The sequence below is a fragment of the Salvia miltiorrhiza genome, chromosome 7 (assembly GCF_028751815.1).
Source record: "Salvia miltiorrhiza cultivar Shanhuang (shh) chromosome 7, IMPLAD_Smil_shh, whole genome shotgun sequence".
NCBI classification, from domain to species: Eukaryota; Viridiplantae; Streptophyta; class Magnoliopsida; order Lamiales; family Lamiaceae; genus Salvia; species Salvia miltiorrhiza.
The window spans coordinates 42,272,640-42,298,606 of NC_080393.1; the positions used below are offsets into that span (position 1 = coordinate 42,272,640).

General features: G+C 38.6%; 1 long non-coding RNA gene across 1 annotated transcript; it reads left to right on the forward strand.

Annotated features, from left to right (window-relative positions):
• Positions 1-14,584: 14,584 nt before the first annotated feature.
• LOC130994564 (uncharacterized) lies at positions 14,585-22,984 on the forward strand. The gene is made up of 3 exons (XR_009091795.1): positions 14,585-14,806; positions 16,359-16,421; positions 22,693-22,984. It is a non-coding gene; the product is annotated as an uncharacterized LOC130994564 (long non-coding RNA).
• Positions 22,985-25,967: the final 2,983 nt, after the last annotated feature.

A 25,967-nucleotide genomic window follows, 5' to 3' on the forward strand; every position in this document is an offset into this window, starting at 1 on the left:
AGCAATGGTAAGTTGACCCAATGTCGTCTCTCAAGAAAGATCTTAAAGGACTTCTAATTGTATCACAAGAAAGCAGTAAATATTTGGAATGAAAGCAGTAAAATTAACAAAAGCTTAGAATTAAACTTAACTAGACATTAAACTTAAGAATTATCTAGGCGGAAAAGAACCATTAACTAATGCTTGTAAATTAAACTTAACTAAAACTTAATCTTAAAATTAACTAGGCAGAAAAGAATTAAACTAATGCTTGTGCGAAAATTAAACATTAAAACCCTAGGCAGAATTAAAAGCATAAAGTAAAAGAATTAACTAGGCGAGTTGGATTTAAATAACTTTAATTAAAAGCTTCTAATCTAACTAGGCAGAAACGAAATTGCATAATTGAAAGCAAAGCATAATTTAAACGATGCAAAGAAATTAAAGTAAATACAAAATACCATAAAACGTCTCGAGAAGCAAATCTGTCACTTGATTACAACTCTAAACGAAGAACTAACTAAAACGGAATTGAAAGCTAACTAAGAACTAACTAAAACTCGAAACTAAGAACTATATAAAACGAGAATTAAACTAAAATTGTTTTGATTGCCTAAGGTCTAAGCTACTCTTGGAACGAAGGCTAAAAGATTTAAATTGCTGGAGGCAGAAGACTGTCCTTGATCATGAACGTTCAACCCTTTTTACAGACCATCCTTCATCAACCCTAATTACCATCAAGTACGGCCCAGCCAAAACTGGGCTTAAAAGATAAGTATCAAAGGCTGCGTGCGCGCACAAGAGACTTCAGGATAACTTGCTCGGCAAGTCTTGGCAGCTTTGGCGTCTTGGCAGCTCTGGATGTCCGCTCTGGATAAGTAGTCAGCTCTGGACTTGTGTTGACTTTGGCGAGTGAAGTCCGCTCTGGTGACTGAGCTTCAGCTCTGTCGAGCTCTAGCTCTGCTCTGATAAATGAGTTCTGCTCTGGAGAATGAGTTATGCTCTGGAGATGATGAGCTCTGACTATGGAGTCAGCTCTGGCTATGTCATTTCAGCTCTGTCGAGCGTGGTCAGTTCTGGCGCGGGATTATCAGCTCTGGTCTGGTGCGGGTTTTTCAGCTCTGGGCACCAGTTTGCGCCAGAATACGCAATTCTAATCCAAAATCTCCAAAATATCATTCTATCTCCTATTTTATAAAAATCTCCTGTAAAGCATAAAACAGACTCATAAACGCACCAAATTCCAGAATAATTAACTCTAACATAGCACAATCAAGCCCCTAAAATATGAACAATTAAGCATAAATCACCTACTGCTCTCTAAAAACCTTAATTATTTGTGTGTATTATCCTGAGAGCAGATAGATGTATTTATAGACAAAATACAGTTCTAGGGCACCAATAACTGTAGTGGGCGAATTATACTCCTATTGGGCTCAGGAGACTTTGGGCCAGTCTAGGGATCAGATACAAGGAATAAAGATGGGTCTCTAATGAATTAATTCTTATGATCAGCCCAGATCACAATTAATTCATTCCACTAGAGAATCAATACTGACTTACCCCTTTATTACCGGTGATGAGTCGGGGCTTGTATTTAGACTTATTAAATCTCCGTATTTAAAATATCCGACATCCATTAATTAATTAGAGCTCTGACAGCTTAAATTAATTAATCTTTTTGCAATCCTTAAGCAGTACCACTCAAACCTTATTATTGCGCCTGAACTCAATCAACCTGCAGGGTTTAACACAATAAACCTTATTGAGCTCGTTAAGGGGATGTCATTTTCCTATACCGGATACGAGTACTAATACAGATAACCAAATATCATATATTGACCGCTATCACCCAAGATACAGAGTACTCAAGTTAATATATAACTCTCACCCATAGTAAATCAAAGTGATACACGAACCAACATATATATCTGAAATCTTATTAGTATTAAGATTCTATTAAGTCACCGAGATCTTGATTCTTCACTTATGTCAGATAGAAGAATATATCTCACTGTGATCCTATCAATACGTTATGACGTACCAGTATAGAAAAATAGTTAAGACAAACTATTTCCATCTATACTGCAGCCTAGACCAACGACTCGTCCTAGCGTCATCTTGGCTGTGATCTATTCATATCTCTTAAGTTTATTCAAATCATATGACCTTCTGTGATCCGTTAATCACCATATAATCAACTTATATAGAGATAAAGGACATACATATGCAATCTTGAACACAATCAGATAGGAGATAAAATAGTGAACACATGAATCATTGTATACAAGCATAAAACGTTCTTGCTTTCTGTATACAAATCCAACAATCTCCCACTTATACTAAAGTAAAATTTTAGTATACAATGCGTCTAAAAATCAATCACCTAACACTTCTCCCACTTATACTTAAAGTTTCCTAAGTAAGTGGCATCAATCGCATTCCCATCGTTCAATGACCATTTGCGATAAGCCTTTTGTAAAAGGATTAGTAGGTTTCTCCAATATGTGAGAATTTATTCTATGAGCACATAACCTCGATTTATGAATAATCGTATAACTTGGTACTTACTCTCCATGTGTTTGACCCCTTGTGGTTCATGGATTTCTTAGAGTTTGCAACTGCACTTGAGTTATCATGAAGGTGATCCTCTCACGCAAACTAGAAATCACTCTTAGATCCTGGAGGTAGTGGTCAAACCAAATGGTTTTACCTCCCAAGGAAAACACATAGCTCGAGGTAATTATTCTTTGTTCCAGTCAGCCTGGAAATCCGAAACCGTATAATCCAAAAAGGAACTAAACTGTCTAACTGGTAAACTATCCTTATTCTCTAGTCAGGGACTTGAGAATATAATTTACCACAGTTCAGTGTCCTTAACTAGGACTATACTGATATCTTACAACCATGCTAACTGCATAGCAAATATCAGATCTTGTACATAGCAATCCATACATGAGGCTATCTACTGCGGAAACGTAGAATGAAGCCTTCATTTCCTCAACCTGAATAGGCATCTTAAGACATGTGTATTTAGATAAAGGAACGTCATAGCTCAAAGGTTGCAATCCTTTCTTGGCGATATACATACTAAAACGAGTATTCTCAATATCAATGTAAGACACTCGAGATAAGCCCAACATCCTTTTCCAGTGATCCTTTATAAGCTTGATCACAAAGATGTATACTATACCTCCTTAGTCTTTCATCTGAAATTGTTCAGATAACCACTACTTTATGTCTGATAATAACTCCATATTGTCGCCAATTAGGAGGGTACTATCTACATAAAATACAAGGTAAACCACATCACCGATGACACGAGATGCTTCTCTTCCTCTCCCACGTAACCTTAAGACTGTTGTACATAGATGTCCCAACCTTCTCCAAGGTAACAGTTTTAGAAAAAAAAAATTGTGACATCCATTTGCCAGACCTTGATGGTTTAAGTGAGCTGCTATGGGTAAAATGGTCTGAATTCATGAGCATAGAAGCTGGCGAAAAAACATCATCATAATCTATACACTCATACTGGGTATAACCTTGCGCCACCAGTTTAGCTTTAAAAACTACGACCTTGCTCATTCAGACTTATCATTCCTTGTATACTCACTTGCAACCTATGGCTTTACTGCCTTCTGGTAGCAAGATTTTCCAGCATACACCCATTTTCTTAATGGATTGCATTACAGAATCAATTGAGGCGTTCCAGGAATAATCATTCTCGTCTCCCACTAATTCCAATTAGATATTCGGGTCGATTTTCTTATATTCACTATCAATGACCGAATCTAAAGATTCTCCCAAGAACATAAATCAATCGGGTCCCACAACCCTCCCACTACAATGGAGTTGTGGTGGCACGTATATGTCAACAGTGTGTGTAGTGTCTTGTGGTACAAACTCTCGCACACTCGGTTGGATTATGGAATCGCTTGTCTATTGCCTTCGATTTCTTGAAGCACAATATCTGACTTGGATGAATTATTATTGACATAGTCCACTTCTAAGAATTGTTTGTCATTGCTAATAACCACCTTCTGATTCCTTAGGACTAATTGCAAAGTTTGAAAGAAAAAAAATTCTCCAATACTCAATCTTTATCGCACCACTACTCCGACTATTTTCCTTGTCTTTCTTGCCCCTTGGACCCTTCTTATTCCCGTCTTTCGACGAAGAAGATGGCCCTCCTTTGGCAATAACAAGTGCTTGCACATCTCTTTCACACAACTACCTTAGCCGTAACTAGAGCATTCAACAACTCGAAAAGAGTATTATCTTACTTGCTCATAACAGTGTTGAGGTGGAAGTTCTTAATTAAAAGACTCGATAAGATGGCTCAGGATAATATCGACTTTAGCCTCACCGTCGATACTCCCACTAAGCAAGTCAAGTCCATCAAGCAAGTTTTCCAAGTGCATGACATGCTCGTGCACTGAGCTATGCTCGCTTATAAAAATAATAAGATGTTAGGTCCGGAGGGTCTCAAATAGGTGTATGGGGGCGGGGGAATACACCTATAGGCTATTTTTACTCAAAAATAGAGGGATCTTAAGATAGAGATCAAAACGAAACTTTACACGCAAACTTAGACGCCTGTTAACTGAAAGGAGTTTTGACCAAACAGGGTTGACGATTGATACTGAAATACTCTTCAGTAAAGAGTTATCAGTTAAGTCAATGGAACTTAACTGATGCACGTTAAGGCTTCAGTCGAGTTTGCTAAAACAGAGATGTTACAAGTATTTCTGACTATCAGAGGATAGATCAGTTAGACTGATAACATACGCAGCGGAAATAACTTTTTTTCGAAATAGCCTTTGTTGAGCACGTTGTTAGTCTTGCTCGATAATTCAATCGTGATTATCTTACGCAAATGCAAATAATTTAGGACTCTAAGGTGAATTAATTGAATATTAATCACTCTGGATTAATGTAACTGAAAGATGCAATAAATAAATATCGCATTTACTAATCTTAATCATAAAAATAAAATAGCGGGCCAGTACAAAATATTTCATTTACCCTTACTTTTCACCACTCGCACGAAAAAATAAGGAATAGTACGAGGCTTATAGCAGAACAACAACATAACCTATTTGACATTGTTCTCAATGCTACAGTTGAGGGGAATAATATTTCTAATTATGAAACCTTTAATGGTGATGTGAATTCATCTGAGTCGGATGAGTAAAACGATGTCTGACCTAGACGAAAAAAAATGTGTATGAGCTAAGGTGCAATCACAAATATTTAGAGATTAAACTTGGACTACCGTTTGAAGATGGTTTTTAGTGTGAAAAGTGCTCTCACAGAATGGGCTATAGAAAATGGAACATTCGTACACTTTAAGAGGGTTTCTAGAACTCAATGTGAGACAATATGCACATCTCCTTGTACTTGGAAAGTTTATGGCACTGTTGTGAAGTGTGATGGAACATATATGATCAAATATTTGGGGGTGAACATATATGCCATCGGTCTATGGATAATAAACTCATGAAGTCGAGATAGATAGCCAACAAGTATGTGAAGGTATTTAGGATGAGACCAAACTTGTCTGTAAATGACTTAGGGTTGGACATATTATAGAGGTATGCAACTAACGTACCAAAAGATAGATGGTACAAGGCTAATGCACTTGCATTAGAACTTGTGAGAGGGTTAGTAGATGAACATTATGGCCTACTTAGGAGATATGTGGTCGAACTAAGAAGGGTAGACCAAGAGGGCAAGTTTGAGTTGCTTTTGGGTGAAGGACATGTGTTTAAGGGATTCTACTTGGGTTTTAGCTCACGGATAAAAGGCTTTAGAATGGGCAGTAGACCTGTGATTGGACTCGATGGGTGTTTTTCAAAACCATATTTGAGTGGAATCTTGTTGTGTGCTGTGGGGAAAGATGGGAACAATCAAATGTTCCCAATAGCGTGGGCTATTGTTGAGATTCAAAATGAAGAATTTTGTACATGATTTCTGCAAATTTTGTTTAACAATCTAGGAGTTACAAATGGTGAAGGGTTGTCATGATCGAGCCTAATTAAGGATAATTAAGCCGGGAAAACCGTGACTAAGGGAGGGAGATTAGAAGCGGGGGTAGAAAGGGGGATAATCAAACAGGGAGGATCGTATTCTATCATTGTTAACAAAAGGAATATTTATAATATAACGGAGGTTTAGTCATTTAGACTCAAATAAACTAGTAAGTTCGGATAACTCCGACTTAGCCAAAATAACATAAAACTTCTGAGTACGCAGCGGAATAAGGTTCTGATTACATGTATGAAGACATGTATCCCCAGAGTTCATTAATACATAAGGATGAGACAAAAGGGTTCCGCTCGTCACTTCATCACCACCGGCAGCTGCTCAACCTGCACATTTAGAAATATATGCAGGGCTGAGTACAAAAGTACTCAGTGGGCACATATGCCTAAGTATAAAATACATGTTAAATAAATTGTAAATTGTCATGCCATCATAAACAGTACATCAATGGAGTTTTCGCTAAAAGGCCCAAGCTTACTAAATTCATTTGTGATTCTTAAAGTTCGACTGCAATCTAAGTTTTCATAATCTATCACATCTGAAGCTGTGTGCCAGAGAGGTGGCCACCTCTCAACGGACACCGGACCGGCCAATCCGCTAGATGACTCATGGTCCCTCGTGTACACTAGTCAAGGCAGGATACCTATCAACTGCTCAAGACCCGATTTCGATTGCATGATAACGGGCAAAGCCACATCAAATAGATATCATACAGAAATTGAAACATTTTATGGCAAGACAATACTTGAAATAACTTCAACTCAAAGATTTTGTCATGAAATAACTTGCTTGAACGTAATATTTAAACTCATTTGATATATACGAAAGTAATGCTCACCTGCTGCCAACTCTTGTTGTGGTGCAATAGCTCTTGCTTAGTAATTACTCTCGCGCTTGACCTTAATTGTGAGAATATAATATAAGATATGTGTTCGAAGGGAATCCTCGATTAATGAGAATGTGAAATTAATGATGCATGACTCTCTTATGCATGATACATTATTCCGACTTAATAGTCCGGGAAATTCTACTATTAATCCTAACTCTCGGATTAAATAAGAAAAATAAACTAACTGAAACTCGTTTCGCACGATCGGGTAAATAACTATGACTAACCCGTTCGTCTTAGGGTGCTTTAACTCACATGAGAATCTAATAGATCTTGCCATATTTAATCGGAAAAGGGGAATAGCTGAATCCGATTACTCATGCAATAATCCCATAATAATTAATCCATAATTTAGTAATAGCTGGATCGAATTAATCGATTAATCAAGACTGATAATTTATCGAGCTTAAATAAATATAAAAGAATAATAATGAAATTAATCCAAAATAAAAGGCCTAAATATAAGGTAGTCAAATATTTACATGAGAGTGGGCTTGAATTAAAATAAATAATTACAGCCCACTTATATATATATAACTTGGAGTTCCAGTAAAATAATTAAATAAATCTGGGCCCATCGATAAAAGAATAATTAGTCCACAATGAACCAATTAAGGGCATGCAACTCATATAATTTAAAATGAACATGGCCAAACATAATTAAAATCGTAGCTCATTTACTGAATTAAAATAGTTGGGCTCAAATAATCAAATGTAGTCGGCCCGAGTAAAATAATCAAACAGGCCTAAGAAAATAGCCCAATTACTGAAATAATTTAACAAATACCCTAAAGGCCCAATTACAAAGTAAAAATAAAAGGGAAGGCCCAAGACCCTCTCCCTCAAACTCATCCTCTCTCTTTGCTCTCTCGCTCTCTCCTCTGCTCTCTCTACTATCTGCTCTGCTCTCTCGCTCTATGCTCTGCTCTCTCTACTCTCTACTCTGTGCTCTCTCGCTCTCTGCTCTGCTCTTTCTACTCTCTGCTCTGCTCTCTCTACTCTTTGCTCTGCTCTTTCTATTCTCTGCTCTTTTATCTCTGCTCTGCTCTCTCGCTCTCAGCTCTGCTCTCTCTAATCTCTGCTCTGCTCTGCTATATACTCTGCTCTCCCACTCTCTGCTCTGCTCTATCTACTCTCTGCTCTCTAGATTTAACGAATCGCGGAGCATCAAGGTGAGCTTCTCGCCTAAATCCGCCGCCACCACTTTTGAAATCCGGCGAACGGGGTAAAGAAAGTCCTAACTCTTCTCATGCCAATTCAATTCAGCCGTCTCCGCCTAAAGCTCTACCGCTGCCGTGCACCGAGCCGCTGCTGCTGACTCAACCTAGAACACCTCTAGTTTGACTTGCAATAGGACAAGGACATTCTAGTGATGGTAAGTTGACCCAGTGTCATCTCTCAAGGAAAGTCTTTAAGGGCTTCTAATTGTATTGCAGGAAAAACAGTAAAGAAAGCAGTAAAAAGATTGATTATTAAACTAAAACTTGGAATTAAAAACTTAATTAAAAACCGAACTTAAAATTAAACTAGGCGAATTGAACTATTAAACCCTAGGCAAGATTTTAAAGAACTTAAATTAAACCTACTTAAGAAATTAAATACTTGTAAATTTAAAGACTTCTAATCTAGGCATAAACTAAAGTGCATAATTTAAATTGCATAATTAAAAAGAAAGCATGAACATGAATGAAAAACGTAATCATGATTAAACGAAATAAATTGAATTGAAATACGAAATACCGTAAATGTTTTGAACGTGTAATTGTGTCACTGAATCGCAATCCAAGAAACTAAACTAAAAACTAAATTGAAATCTAACTTAGAACAATAAAAACTCGAAACTATGAAAGCAATTAAATTCCTAAGCTTCGGATGCCAACAGATTTCTAAGATGGCGTCTAAAACTAGGGCAAGGGATTGATATTTTACAATGAAAAGTATGGCCCTATTTATAGACTTCAAATCCTTCTGGATCACCATGAAAGTTGCCATGCAAAGTAGAACTCTAAGGGCCTGTTTGATATGGGTTTATAGGTAGGATAAATTAAATTAATACAGATTAGTGTGATGTTTGATATCATGTTATATTAATATGGTCAACTCCTACTTAATCCTACTTCTCCATGCTATTTTGTGGGATTAACCCATACTAATAATCCGGCCCTCCCCCCTCGGATAACTTTAATACTGCGAAGTTGGATAAAAATTCTGCTACCCTTCCTCACGCATATCGATGCAAATGCCCAAGTAATGGTGGACACACATGATATATTTAAAATTATATGAGGATAGTTTTGGTATTAGATAATATAATCCAACATAATCCTATGGATATCAAACACAATATAGGATTAAGTAGCCACGATATCAAACACCCATGAAATAATATAAATCCACACTAATCCACACTAATTTCTCAAGATAATTTTAATCCTAATTAATCCTAAACTGCAAATCAAACGGCCCCTAAAGGCAATAGAATCGTGCAAAATAAGGCAACTCTCCAGTTGTGACGCGTGCCCCAGAAATAATCTCCTCCCTGGCCGAATTCGGGGTTCTCGCCAGCGGGATGGTTTCCGCTCTGGCTTTCGCCAGAGGAATGGTGATTTCTCTGGCTTCTCGATTCCGCTGTAATGGACTCCTATCTCCTCTGCTCTGACTCTTGACTCCTCTGGTGATGACTTGGCTACATTGGCTTCTTGATTTCGCTGACTCCAGAGAAATGGTGATTTCTCTGGCGTTTGATTCCTCTGGCATAGCGATTCCTCTGGAGATTCCTCGCTCGCTTCGATTCATCTGGCATTTCCGCGCTCGCCTCGATTCCTCTGGCATTTCCGTGCTCGCCTCGATTCCTCTGGAATTTCCGCGCTCGTCTCGATTCCTCTGACATTTCCGCGCTCGCCTCGATTCCTCTGGCATTTCCTCATTTCGCTGCTCTGGCTCTCCGCTCTAGCTTTCTCATTTCTCTGGCTTGAGCGGATTTCGCTGGCGACTTCTGGAGCGCACTCCTCTGCTCTGAAGCGGGCTTCTCTACTCTGGCACGGGCCTTCATAGAGAAGTTCAGCTCTGCATAACAAAGTGTGCCTAAAAACACCATTCTTACCCCCAAAATCTCCAAAATCGCACTCTTCCATCTATAAGACCTAAATCTACTGAAAAGCATAAAACAAACCATAAAACGCACCAATTTCCAGAAGATTTAACTTAAAATATGCGCATGTAAACCCCCAAAATTAGAACAATTAGGCATAAATCAGCTGCTACTCAAGAATTGACGAGGAGCCATCGTTGGGGTCGGGAGTCATCTGCCCTTCACCGATTGACGCCGTCGACACTGCTGTTCTCGGAGTTCGATGGGGCAATAAGGCAGTGGCCCTAGCCCTCTAAAGCTAAGCCAAATCTTACTCTGCTTCATTTATCGATTCCTAACCTAAAATATAAACAAGATGCAGTCTCATCCTTGCTTTGCTTAAGAATCATACTATGCTCGTTCGAGTTCTTATACATACTAACAATTGCACAAAAGAAAAGTAATTGGTGCTCTACATTATAAAGTGTACTTCGCTGCTAAGTCCATTACGCTATATAGATCTTCTATCATTTGAATCTGATCATGTTTGATGGTATGAATGCAAACTGGATTGAATAACAAAGGTCACATAAATACCTTTAGAACGTGTTGGTTGGCTGTTGTGATATTGATGATTAGGAACTGAAATAGAACGAAGGTGTTATTGCCTTATAATGTAGGTGAATAATAATGAAAGTTAAGGAATTAAAGCCAAGGTTCACCTCTTGAAACTTTTGGCAACAAAATGTATGAATGAAGTTTCTTACTCCTTCAATCTTGGTTACTTAACTCCACTGGAATGGCTGAAATAATTAATACATGTTGTTTCTTCAACAAATGCAGGTGAGGTTATGGCAGGAGGTGGAAAGAGTTCAAGCCAAAGCTTACCTTGAAGTTGGTAGAAGGAATTAATGGAGACTCTCCTGCTCTTCAGTGAACTCCTTAGTGAAGAATGAGAGAGAATGGCGTGTTTTGGCTGGAGTTGTAGGCTAGGAAGGCAAATGGAGTTGGTTGTGCACTTGAGTGTGCTAGGAAATAGGTATAGAGGTAGGGAGAAGGGGATTGGGGAATATTGCGGCTGTAGCTTGAGCATGCCAAGGAATAGGTACATAGGTATGGAGAAGGGGATTGGAGGGGAGTGTGGCCGTAGCAGCTTCACACACACATGTCTCTTATCTCCCTCTTTCTTTCTTCCCCTATTTCTTTTCTTTTCTTTTACTCATTCTCTTTGATGATGCAGCAGGCATGAAATGGGAATGTAGGAAAGGTATTGATTTAGGGGAAATAAGATGGAATTTCATTGGTCGAGAAATTGCAAAGTGAAAGTAAATAAAAGCAATAAATCTAGTCTTGGAATTTTTATGACTGCAATATGTAACGTGTGATGATGTATCTGCTCGATATTAATATCGATGGACTGTAAAATAATTCTAAATTAAATCCTAGATTTAATTCGTTTGCTCATCTAATATCTAAATTAAATCCGAAGATTTAATTTTCCTCACAAGTCGGAATAAATTCACGACTTAAGAAAAAATAATAATAATAACTAATAATATAAATAATACTTCTATTGTAAAAATTTAAATAACATGACTTTGCTAAGTCAGTTATAATCTGAAATAATAATTATTGATTGTCTCAATAATCCTTATCGCGGTTTCTCACGCGAAGCTAACAGACGTAAATACAATAATAACTCTGCTTTTAAGTATTATATAGCTCAAAGTCATAAGTCAAAATCAATCATAGATCATCATTGGGTTTCATCGCTGAAAGATGCAATAAATAATTATCACATTACTAATTTTAAATATAATTAAAAGAGCGGGTTACTACAAGGGTGGACATTAATTTTTGACCACCAGTGGATAATTGTATTTACACTTTCAATGTCAACTGAATCTCTTTATAAAAATAGTAGTCTATTTATATTTTTTGAGCAATTTATCTACTTTGTTTTATCTTTGTTTTAAGGCCTCGAAAATGCAGTAGGCAATTTGGTTCCCAACACAGAACACATAAACTGTGCAAGATATGTTTTCATGAATTGAAAGAAAAATCATAGTGGATCTACCTTGAATAATATCTTTTGGAAGGCTGTTAGGTGCACCTACGTAGATGAGTACAGGTTATTACTAGAGGAGATGAAAGTAGAAAGTCTATTAGCTTTTATAGATTTCATTGCTAGAGATGTCCACAAATTCCATAAGGCATTTATAATATATTAGACATTCAATAGTTACATTCTACATGCTAGAGGCAAACATGTCATACATATGTGTGAGGAGATAATGACTGCACTTATGATTAGGCAAATAGATAAAGTGCAAGAAATATCAAAGGTTTGTTCAAAACTATGCCCAACTATTGAGAAAAAATTTGAGAAGTTGAGAACTCATAGTAGATTGTGCACTCCGAAACCTGCCTTGGGTGGAAAATTTGAAGTTCACATTGATGAAAATAAATTTATGGTGAATGTAGAGGGGAACTTTTTTTCATGAAGGGTCTGGAAGCTTACAGATATCTCTTGAATTCATGCGATAAATATCTTTCAGTATATGTAGTTAGATCCATATACGTTTGTGAATGATTGTTACACAGTAGAAAAATATCTAACAACATATAAATTTAGGTTGGAACCATTGCATGATGAAAAAATATAGCTGTTGGGAAATAGAAGAAATATCCTACTCTAGTTTTGATGATCCCAAAACCCTTAGATTTACCTTTCTAGACTAGACTTCTTGTTTGAACTCAACTGTTAGAGTTCAATTCCTTAGCTAGAATGAAGGTGACTGATAACTGAAGACCGAAGACTTTTCAGGATCAAAGCTTGACTGAAAACTGAACTACTAAGGAAAGATACTGGCAAGGCAAAGGACCACTTCAGTTGTCGACTGATTCATCAAAGGACAAAAGAATCAGTTGATCCTCCCCTTCGGACTGAAGATCAGATGCTAGCATTAAATGCTCTTGCAACAACATTTAATGCATCAGATTTGAAGATCGTCGTTTTCAGTACAACGATTTTCCTTTCCGGTGCCAAAGTATTGACGCACCATGCTCCTAGGACAAAGAGGACTCAAACTCTTAACTAATTAGAAGCAACGCAGATTGAAGCCTCATCCCAAAAACCTGGAATGTCTCACAACGGCAGAAATCCAGAAGACCATCTATCCAACGGATCTATTCAAGACTCTGCCTATAAATAGAGCTTGAGGAAGACCTTCAATCTGGGGATGACCAATTCGAAGACATAAGCTGAAACTCTGCCGAATTATAGAGTCAGCAATTCATTAGATAGACATATTTCGAATCGAAGAAGAGAGTAAATCATTGTTGTAAAATCAGTCTAACTGGTTATCAAAACTCTCTTAATAGACTTGGCACACTGTAAAACCCAGTATTTTTACCCTATGATTGATAGGATCGAGACACTATTATGAGCACTGAGATATTAACAGTAGTTTAAGACCGAGATGAAGTTTCTCAATAGATTGAGATATGAGTATTCTAGAATTCTGATGATGGAACTAGTCAATGAATTACTTTGAGAGAATGAGTTTTGATAGAGATGCTGATTGAACTGGGATGAGGATATTGATTCTATTTTCGATAGAGAAAGTATAATTATTTTGAGATGGTCTAGAGTGTAGACTTTAAAAGGATACTCGACTAGAAATAGAGTCGATGAGAGTAAGTGAGAATCACAATAGAGAAGAGTTGAAATAGTGAGATGGTTGAGTTGACGTTAGATTTTCACTGACGTTAGGATTTCGCCGATTTAGATTGAGTGAGAATATTTAAATGACTTTTATGTGACCTACTTGATACATGTGCGACTATGATTGAATGAATATGATTTCCTTGAGTATTATAGCACACGAGATTAATTTTAAAACGAGCAACCAACGATATATATTTTAATCGGTGAATAATTAAATCGAGTTAAAATTTTTCCTAAGGGAATTTCTCGGAATGAAGTTTTCTGAGATAGGTGAGGAGTGAACTATGAGTGCACTAATTATTATTATAACTATTTTTAGTCACACAATTATTTGATGTTGGGTAATGATTTTATTATGAGACATGTGCCTTAAATTATTTTTACTACCCTATACTACACACTTTTGGTACATGATTATATGGAAGCATGTGAGATACATGATTATTATATATATTAAAGCTTGGAGATATTGTGCCACTTGCTTTATAAACTGCGTTTAAAAAAAAGGGACCAGTTATACGCCGTCGCCGTAAGCACCCCCACTGCCTACCAAAAGACCGCGCAACGCCAAACTCTGCTCTGACCTTGGAGCTGCTCTGCTCTGGTCTCTGCTCAGGCATTTGAGCTGCTCTGCTCTGGTATGAGCTACTCTGCTCTGCCTCTGAGATGCTCTTGTCTCTACTCTGGCCGTTGAGATGCTTCGGTCTATGCTCTGACGTCAGAGTTGTTATGCTCTGGTCTCTGCCTCTGAGTTGTTCAGCTCTGGTCTCCACTTGCTAATTTAAGCATGTGTAGCAATTAATTAAATATTATAAGTTATGCTAGGAGGCTAAGCAAATGACTTGAATAAAACAAATTATTTCTCTTTCTCTCCCCAAATGTACCGTCCCCTCTCATCCTCTTTCTCTCTCAGTTTTCTTCATCATCCTCCATTGATGATCATATACAAAGCTTCATAGATCATTTCTATACCATAAGCTTCCATTAAAACGATCTCTAAACATCTATACACTTCAAATCAAGAGCAACTATGGAAGGTTTTTAAAGCTTGAAGTCAAGAGGATATTTTCATTTTCTACTCAAGAATCATTGAGTAAGTATTAGATTTACTTAGATCTAGTTATATTTGAGTTAGATATGAGTATATATTGATAGATCAAGCAAGAAAACATCACCCACTTCATTCTTGCAATTTTCGAAAATTAGGGTTCATACCCTTCAAAAAAAATTCATCATCTAATCTTAAATTGAGATTATATTCATGCTATTGAGATCTTATTTAGTCCATTTCTACATGTAAAGAATGGATTTAGATTGATATGTGAATTTTTGGATGAGTTAGTTTATATGATTTTGGAAAGTTTAAAGTTCATGGATTGATTGATGATTTGATTATGGTTATGAGCTTGTGAGTTTGTTGTGATGATATTTGATGTATTAGAATAATGATTAAAGGTGTTTGATGAGGATTGAAGTGAGTTAGTTTGATAAAAAAAATAGGGTATAGTTGGTTATATGCTTAAGTTGGCAAATTGATGGGTTAATTTGGCAAGCTTGGAAAAAAACGCTACTGACTTGATGAATTTCGACGGGGTTTTATGGTGAGTATATAAGAGTGTTATGAACGTACTTAAAAAATTTCAAGTCATTTGGACATTATTTACTACCCTTTTAAAATGGAAAACACCAACTGCAACTTTCTACCGAAAATTTCAAAGAACAGACCTTAGAGTCACTCTTCTCAGTATCTTCCCCTGACGTTTTGTCTTCCCAATTTTTATGGTAAAGATATTAATGTGTTATTTAGCTACCCACAAAATTTCAAGTTATTTCGGCAATTTTTACTATTTTTCAAAAATCAAAACCTCCGATTGCACAAAACTGCCGAATATGGTAGACTGTGGGAGAACGGTCATATCTCTTAAACCACTTGGAGTTTTTCAACCTACTTTGTTTTTTAATGAAACTAGACTCAAAGAGGTTTCCAATAGTATGAGTCTCGAACCCAGGAGAGTTCCGAGGAGAAACAGTTTATTCTCTTAAGTTAAGGCAGTGCAGAAAAAGTGAATTGAATAAGATTTTGATTATAAGATGAGATATGAATTAAAGATGCCTATATGTGGCTTAGTGAAGATGAATTGAGCTTATATATGAAAAATGAAATAAAATGGCATAACTTGTTTATGTGAATTAATTTTTGAATAATTGGTTTAAGAATGATTTATAAAATAATTTTTTGGGAATTTTCCCCGACTAAAAATATTTTACTTTTTTCAAAAATGAGTTTGTGTATGTGATTGCTATGTGCTTATGGATTGTTTATCTATGAGTTGTTCCTTGATAGAGTTTAGACCTAAATTAGGTGATAAGTTGAGAATAGAATAGTAATTACTTAGAAAGAGTTTTTATATGAGATCGAGATAGACGGAGTGTAGTGATGAGGAGTTTAGACTTAAATTAGGTGATAAGTTGATAATAGAATAGTAATTACTTAGAAAGAGTTTTTATATGAGATCGAGATAGACGGAGTGTAGTGATGAGGAGATGAAATAGTACTAAGATAGGAATGGTATTCTAGTCAGGAAGTTTCTGACTAATCTCTTTTATTCTTATCATGAACTACTCCGATGTGACGGTATCTGAAGATATGAGCAGAGGACGGAAGTGAGTCCACCCCGAGAGCTACGAGAGTAAGCTAAAGCCATCAGGTGGGTGACTCATCCAAAACACCTAGCGGATGGACTCGAATTTATACGAGGTCGTCCTAGGGCAGTAAGGTGACTCAAGTCGTCTCACACGGAAGGCTTAATAGGGCTTCAATTGTGCTACTCACAAGAAACAGGAAATAAACCTAAACACTCTAATCAGAAGTTGGGTCTGACATTCACTCTCCGATTAACTAATGCGTAATTAAAATAAAGCATATACAACTAACTAGACCAAATATAGGAAGCAGATTAAGAACGCAGGAAAACTAATAAACCTAGGGTTCTAAACTAGCAATCTAGAAAGCAATAGTTAATTCAACAATCATAAATAATGATTATCTAGGCGAGATAAAAGAACAAACAATTCATCAAATGAACTCGAATCAACAATAATCTACGCAAGGAAATAAACTAGCATTCAATCCTATAGAAAAACGTAAACTGAGTTCTTACAGCGAGTACGATCCAAATCTTCAATCCAATGTAATGAAAACTAACATGATCTTCAATCCACAAAGCCAAAAGATGTTTGTTGATGTTTGAACTACTCTAAAACTAGGAAAATAAAGGTAAAATCGCCTAGGAGGCTGCTGGGGTCGAGAATCGGGTGAAAACCCTAAAAATGGGCTTTTATATGGAAGAAACGTAACTGCCGAACGCCAGGGACGGCGGCCGCCGTGGGACGGCGCCGCCGTGTACTGCCTTCGCTGATTTCTCCAGGAACATGCACGGCGCGCGCCGTGGGGCCGCGGCCGTGAACTTTGCTTCCAAAAACGCTCCCAACGATGCCAAAAAAATTCGCCAACTCCCGATTCCTGCACACGACAGTAGCACACCCAAATAGTCATCGAGCACGTGAAAAATAAAGCAAAAAGATACGAAACATGCTCGAATGCACAGCAGAAACACTCGCAAATACTACCCAAAAACGAGGTAAACAACCCCCCCCACACTTAAATCCTTGCTTGTCCTCAAGCAACAATCACAACATCGCAGAAAATCCACAAGCGATTCTTCTCACCAAGCAAAACACCAACCAATCCAAGTCTTTCAAGATATCAATGTCCCCAATCAGGTGTTCATAGTTAAGGTTTAAAATGCAACAACAAAATGATACCACTCAATCCGATCAGACCCAATTCTCCGCTAGGGGTGAATTTCCTAATGCAATTTCCTTTATAATCATATCTCATTCCTTTTTTGACATTCTTTCCTTTTTTTTGGGTCAAGTTAGTTTCGCTCTTAATAGATAGCCATAATTCACGAGATTGACACTTTTGGAGGTGATCCAAAATATTCTCGTGTGGTTTCCCATGCTCATAATGATGCCATTAGAGGAGCAGAGACCTAGAGCTATCAGAAACTCAACAACCAACCAAACATTTCAACACAGAGAAAGATATTAGGATATTGCACTGAAAACACTCCCCCTAGCATCTACCGGACAAATCACGTCAAGAGTTGCTCATCAGGATGTTGCATCTAAACATTAAACTAATTACACCACATTGGGAACAATTCAATCATAAACGACAAGGATAACAAACAACACGAATCACAACCCAGAATCACTAGTGAACCACCATCAACATGCGATGCACTTAAAACAAGCAAGAAAACAAACCGAGGGGACCATTCGCCCCACACAAGAAAGCCCAAGAACACAACAAAAAGACACCCACAGGATTCGCAACTACCAACAAACACCCCCCCACACTTACAATCTGGCACTGTCCTCAGTGTAAACAAAAAGAGGGGTGAAAGAGGAAACTTCCCTAAATACCGATCCAAGTGGTGAGTCTGTAGTATCCCTCGATGTCTGCCAAGCTCTCATCTATAAAACAAACAGTCCCCGACGCACCAACCTGCACTAAACAACAGAAACAACAAGAACACAACTCAGACAAAACGAAAGAAAAACGAAAACAAGAAAAACATGGGTTGCCTCCCATGCAGCGCTAGTTTTTAAGTCGCCAGCCCGACTAAGAAGACCCTTTAACCAAAATCTGATTGAAGCTCCAGCTGCCTTAGCGCCCTTGTAAACACATCTTCTTGAATTGCAGCTGCGGGTCTCCAAATGATTGCTCCATGCTCGTATCCTGGTGTGGCCCTCTATCCACACATCCAACGAGATTGAGCGACCCAACCTCATCCAGCTTCTCTTCCAGTAGCAAGGCACACAGAAGGCCTTGCTCTTTATCATCTTCCTCTTGCAGCTTATCTAGGAATTCTTGCTCAATCTCACTTTCATCGTGCAGGTTAGCATGAAATTCTTCCACGATCTCGTCCTCCTCCTGTAGCGTATTAAGGAATTCCTGCACAATACAATCCTCATCCAAAGCATCAAATGTTTCAACATAAGAGCAGTTTTGAATTAAGGAAGTTGGGGTGGTAGGTTTTTTATCAAAGACTGAGAAGGTTACCGCTCTACCTGCCCCTACCATACTTACAGTTCCCGTACTCACATCAATGCGAGTAAGGGTGGTAGCCATAAAGGGTCGGCCAAGCAGCACGAGATGCCCATTCTCGCCTCTAATCCCTTTACCCACATCAAGTACAACAAAATCAGCCAAAACACTAATCCCCCTCACAACCACCTCAATATCCTCAACAAGGCCTCGTGGGCTGCTAATGGAGCCATCAGCTAGCTCTATCTTAATATTCGTGCATTTCAGCTCTTTGTTTCCCAATTTCTCAAAAATATCAAGCGGCATCAAATTGACTGCCGCGCCCAAATCAAGCATTCCTAATACCTTTTCAACCCAACCTAAGCTAATATAAAAAATAAAGCTACCTGGATCTCCTTGCTTGGGTGGTGGTTGGTCTGGTGCAACAGTGACAGGTGGCAGTGGCTCACTGGGGCATTGGGTAGCCTTGATTGCTTGCACGGTTTTGCTTCTCCATTTCCCCGTGGTTATTGGGGCATTTTCCTGATTACCGCCACGGCATGAGCTTGATGCGGCTGTTGGTCCTGGTTTGGGAACTTTCCATTTGGCCGTTCTTGCTGCAGCTGATTCAAGGCTCCTGTTAGTTGCCCAATTATAGTCTCGAGGTGCTTGATGGTAGCACTCTGAGCCTCCATCGCCTGTTTGCTAGCTTGCATGAAAGCTTGCATCTGATCTTCAAATAAGGGGCCTGGAGGGTGGTGCTGCTGAGGTGGGTAGAGTTGCTGCGGGGGTTGTTGTTGCTGATATGGTTGAGGGTAATGATGCTGCTGAGGGAATGTGGACTGTTGTTGAGATGGGTAGAACTGCTGCTGGTTCTGATACCCCAATTGCTGTGGAGGTCGGGGGAACTGATTGCCTTGGTTTGATCCCGACCCTTGGCCAGGAGCTTGGTTCCTCCATCCCGAATTCTGCTCATTTCTCCAACCCGAGTTGGAGCTTTGTTGCCCTTGATTAAAGCTGGGCCTCTGTTCGAATTGAGGCCTCCCCGGATAGCCCTGAGCAGCATAGACCTCTGCTTCTCCTTCAGGTGTGAATTCGCCCATTCGATGGCACGCGTTGATTCCATGGCCAAATTCGCCACATATGCCACAACCCTCTGCTGGTGGCGCGCGAACGGGTGGAGCTTCCACCTGGTTCATCCTGAGGTGCTGTACCTGCCTCATCAAGTCCGCTACTTGCTTTTGAAGCTCATTTTTTGGAGCTACTGCATTCGCTTCAACCCTCCTTCCTCTTACCGACTTTTGTTGAGAACTCGCAGCAAGTGTGTCGAAGATCTCCTTGAGCTCATTGGCTGTCTTTCGGGCAATGTTGCCCCCTGCTGTACTGTCCACCATAAACTGTGCCGTCTGTATCAATCCGTCATAGAAGAACTGCATCAACATCACGGGTGCTAATTGGTGCTGCGGGCACTGGCGGAGGAGCTCTTGGAATCTCTCCCATGCCTCGTGGAGAGGCTCGTCGGCTCCTTGCATGAAATTCATTATTTGGGTCCTAATCTCCTGTGTCTTGTGATTAGGGTAATACTTGAGCATGAACTTCTCACACGCCTCTCCCCATGTGGTGATGGAGTTCGGCGGCAGGGACAGTAACCACGTTCTAGCCCGGTCCTTGAGTGCATAAGGTAAGCACTTGAGTCTCAACTGATCCTCGGTGAGTTCCAACAGTGGGAAGGTCTGCACTTGAGTGCAGAAGTCACAGATGAACTGCAAGGCATCCTCACTTGGCATCCCATGAAAGAGCGGAAGCAGGTTCGAATCGTTGGGCTTCAGATTATAATTCCGGACTGTCGTGGGAAGCACTATCGCCGAAGTGCTCGTGTTCCCAATAACTGGCCTGGAAAAGTCGCCCATGTACTGTATATTCTGCTCCGCCATGGCTTCGTGGTCAGGGTTGGCACGAACTTCTTCTTCTTCTTCAGAATGCACTGAAAGTGTATCCTCAACGGCTTCCAGGATGGGGTTGGAAGTGATTCTCTCTTCACAGTCTTCCTCTCGAAACTGTGATTCCACAAGGTTTCTCGAACTGGACTCGGACTCCTCCTCCAGGCTTAAAAGGATCTCACGAGGTCGATGTATGTTGTCGTAGTAAGGTGCAAGCTTTCTCTTCAAGCTTCTGCGTCCTTGCATACACAACACGAACAAACCAAATCAAACGCACCGGAGGGAGAAAATAACCAAGTCAAAACAAAGAAATAAAATAAACACGAAAACAACTGCAACACAACTAAATGCGTAAAGCCTTCCACGGCACCAAAATTTGACTCATCCAAAACACCTAGCGGATGTACTCGAATTTATACGAGGTCGTCCTAGGGCAGTAAGGTGACTCAAGTCGTCTCACACGGAAGGCTTAACAGGGCTTCAATTGTGTTACTCACAAGAAACAGGAAATAAACCTAAACACTCTAATCAGAAGTTGGGTCTGACATTCACTCTCCGATTAACTAATGCGTAATTAAAATAAAGCATATACAACTAACTAGACCAAATATAGGAAGCAAATTAAGAACGCAGGAAAACTAATAAACCTAGGGTTCTAAACTAGCAATCTAGAAAGCAATAGTTAATTCAACAATCATAAATAACGATTATCTAGGCGAGATAAAAGAACAAACAATTCATCAAATGAACTCGAAGCAACAATAATCTACGCAAGGAAATAAACTAGCATTCAATACTATAGAAAACGTAAACTGAGTTCTTACAGCGAGTACAATCCAAATCTTCAATCCAATGTAATGAACACTAACATGATCTTCAATCCACAAAGCCAAAAGATGTTTGTTGATGTTTGAACTACTCTAAAACTAGGAAAATAAAGGTAAAATCGCCTAGGAGGCTGTTGGGGTCGAGAATCGGGTGAAAACTCTAAAAATGGGCTTTTATATGGAAGAAACGTAACTGCCGAACGCCAGGGACGGCGGCCGCCGTGGGACGGCGGCGCCGTGGACGGCGGCCGCCGTGTACTGCCTTCGCTTATTTCTCCAGGAACATGCACGGTGCGCGCCGTGGGGCCGCGGCCGGCGCCTTGACGGCGGCAGCCGTGAACTTTGCTTCCAAAAATGCTCGCAACGATGCCAAAAAAACTCGCCAACTCCCGATTCTTGCACACGACAGTAGCACACCCAAATAGTCATCGAGCACGTGAAAAATAAAGCAAAAAGATACGAAACATGCTCGAATGCACAGCAGAAACACTCGCAAATACTACCCAAAAACGAGGTAAACAGTGGGCATTATTTTTACTATACGTATATAGAGATCCCCTGCGTATCGTATGCCTCTTATACGTAATGAAGTAAATGACATGAGTTAACTGTTAAATTTTAGTTTGATGAAAATTATTACTGATGATGATGTTTATGAGTTTGATAAATAATTTGAGATTTATTGATGTTGAACTAATTGACTTGCCGAGTTTTGATAACGATGAGCCTGTATGTCGCCCTCTACTGATGAGACGAATTCGGGTCCTGCCGCAAGCGGGATTGTGTACACAGAGGTGACCGTGAGCCGTCTCTTAGGTCGGCCGGTCAGAGGTGATTGTGAGCTATCCTTCGGGTCGGCCGGTCACGGTACTTGAGAAGGAGGCCTACTTCTCAATACCTTAAATGCTGATGATTTGTAGATGTGGTACATACATAACGAGAATTTTGACCGGTCATTTATTTATGATGTTTATGATTGTTAACTGCTTACACGGTTTTTTTGAGTAAAATCCCCGTGTATTGCTTATGTGGCAAGTTCAATCTATAGCTCTAAGAGCGAGTTTTCATTGATTTTTGGCATATGTCCACTGAGTATTATGTATTTCTAAACGTGCAGGATAAGCGAGGAGGGAGATTGGACTGGTGCTGGCAAGGTTTTTGTTTCGGATGATCTTCCTTATACCGTAATTATATTCCTTGCGGTAACATCAAGATGTTGAAGTTTATTTTGGACTTAATCAAGAAATTTACTCTTGGCTATAGGTCTTCATACATATACTTTATTCGCATTTTGCTGCGATACTCTGTATATCCTGAGTCTTTGTGAGTAATTAGCTATGTCTGCTTTGTAAGGGTTGACAAGAATCTCGATGATTTAAAAGTTATAAAGCTAATAATTTCTACATTGATGATGATGTCATATTTCTTGTGTTATCACGTTTCAATGATTGCTTCCGCTTGATGTTCAATCTAGTTTTCTCTTTTTACCTTATTAATTTATTTAGTCGTATCGATACCCGGTCTACGCTATCACTGGATAGGCGTCGGGTTGCGACACACACCATGTAATGTCATAAGCCTAGTATAGATTACTTGAGAACGTATTCTCTGTAATCTTAGTTGGAAGCGCTCAAACCTTCTCTCAACAAGAGAAAAGTGAGTTTGAATGGTTGTTTATTACAAAAAACTAAACAGATGGTCCCTTGGCACCAGTTAAGCCAAGTGGTTGTTGTTTAGTACCAGAAAACTAAATTGTTCGGTCCCTTGGCACTTGGTAAGCCAAGTGGTTGTTGTTTAGTCGCAGGAAACTAAACTAGGTAGGTTATTTTGGTACCGTCAAACCAAGAGGGAGTTCAGATTAAAGGTTCTAGCTCCAATTACCTTAGCATTAGCTGATTGGACACGATAGTGTCAGGGCGTGCTAAGTGTTAAAACTAATTCAGGTGGATTGGTAGGTTTGCTGTGCACCTCTAAACATAAGCCCAGAGAAGTTTGTCAGACAAATTATCTGGCTGTGGATGTAGGGGAGATGTCTTCAAACTACGTTAAAAATCCTTGTGTTCTTACATGCTTTCAGTTATTTTCTTACTTATGCTAAACTGTTTTCAACTGAAACTGAATTAACTGAAAAGTGAAACTAAGGATTTTACAAGTGACAAACCTCTTCGTAAGGCTATTCGCATTAAGTTTAAATTTCGTTGATGAGTTATTAATCTTACTGACGATTGCTAGTCAGAAAGATTAATAACTCTACTCTGTTTACAAACTAGACTGAAGCTTTATTTGGATATCAGTTAAGCCCAGCGCTCAACTAATGTCACTCCACTGAAGAATCTTTAGTGTCAGTGTACAACCTATTCTGAACTGAAATTTGGTTAAGTTTGTTTGTACATTGCAAAAAATAGCCCACAGGTGTATTCCCCCCCCCCCTTTCCACCCCCCATACACCTGTAAGTCAACCCTCTGGGACCCCAACAGTAGCCTATGGTTGGGGAATTCAAAGTGAAACCTCCTTCTACTATTAGCGGGGTACAATGCCACAAAGTTACTGAGAAAAATCATAATAGACTTAAGAAGAGGCAATAAAATATAAAACGATCTGCTGTCTTTGTGGCCTTTCTTATTGTTATGCCCCTTTAAAGAGAGTTTAACACTTACTAAGTAAGAGCTAATAGGAAAAGAAGAGGGAAAGATACCTGTGGGAACATCTATACTGACGAACCATTTCAATAGTACGGGTGTTGCCGTGCCACGAGGCACGACCATGGAAGTAATTAAAAAGAAAAAGTTATGTAGTTGGACCATCTGTTCTATCCCTTAGAGTTTTGCTTCTCTAGAGAAGATGAGAGGTTAAAAATGAGGGTGCCACTCGGTCCTAAGACGGATCAAAGAAGTGGGGAACCTCTCACTCATTTTTGGAATTCGACATCAGGAAGTCTTTTCACACCATCGACCGACATCGACTCATCTCAATCTTTAAGGAAGAGATCGACGATCCCAAGTTCTTTTACTCCATTCAAAAAGTATTTTCCGCAGACTTTCTATTACTTCCTCTAGTTATCTAGTGCACACCTGCCCGTCGCTTGATAGCAGATTACCTAGTTGCTAAAGACTGGGGCTTCCCAATGATTCCTTATCTTCGGGTCAAAAGATAGGTTCGTGGCTTCAGGGGGTATTCACGTTTGGCATATGCCTGCTCTGACCGAGATCTTTGGAGACGATTATGCACTACAGTTCGGTGGAGGAACTTTAGGACACCCTTGGGGTAATGCGCCAGGTGCTTAAAATACAATCCAAATATGGTTATGAAAAGAATAGATTCAAAAAGGAAATTGGGACTTATTGTGAGTCTTTTGGTCTACAAAAGATTCAAGCTCCATCCTCAAAACTTAAACAAAAAGAGAAAAGATTTTCAAGAAACACAAAATATAAACCCCATAAAAGAAAACACTTCAGAAAACCTTTCAATCAATCCAGAAACTATTCTAGACAAAAACCTTTTAAGAAATTTGAAAAAACAAAAGTTACTTGTTGGAAATGTCATAAACAAGGACATAAGGCTGACGTCTGTCCTCTCAAAAGTAAGATTGATGAAATATTTTTCGATAATGAAGATCTTAAAAATAAAATCTCATCTCTATTAATTTCAGAAAAAATATCATTTGATGAAGATCAAGAATATTCGGATAAAAATTCTTCAACCGATCCTGAAATTAATTTCATAAAACAAATATTTGATAGCGATGAATCAAAAGAAGATGAAGATCCTTGTAAAGGATTTTGTCCTCTTAATATTAATGTTATTACAAAAAATAAAAATGAAAAGGAATTACTTTTTGACCTTATTGAAAAGGTCCCTGATCAAGAAGATAAATAAAAATATTTAATCAGACTCAGAGAAATAATTTTGAAAGAAGAAACTTCTAAAGAAGATAAAATTATTCAATCTATTGAACCCTTTAGTATTTCGAAATTATTTGAAAAGGCACCTTCTTCATCTATTTACAATAAAAGTATTAATACTAATGATCTACAAAGAGAAATTAATCATTTAAAACAACAAGTTAATATACTTAATAAAGAGATCAACAATTTACATATAAAAGATCTCGAATTAGAAACAAGAATATCCCTTCTCAAAGATAATCAATAAGATATTCCTGAATCATCAGAACATCACACTAATGATAATTTTGACTCTTCTATACTCAATATTGAGCAAATATCTTTTCAAAAATGGTATTCTGTTATCACTTTAGTTATAGATGATTTCAAAATTAATATTACTAGTTTAATTGATAGTGGAGCAGATCAAAATTGTATTAGAGAATGACTTATTCCTTCCAAATACTATGAAAAAACAAATGAAAAATTAACTGCAGCAAATGCCAC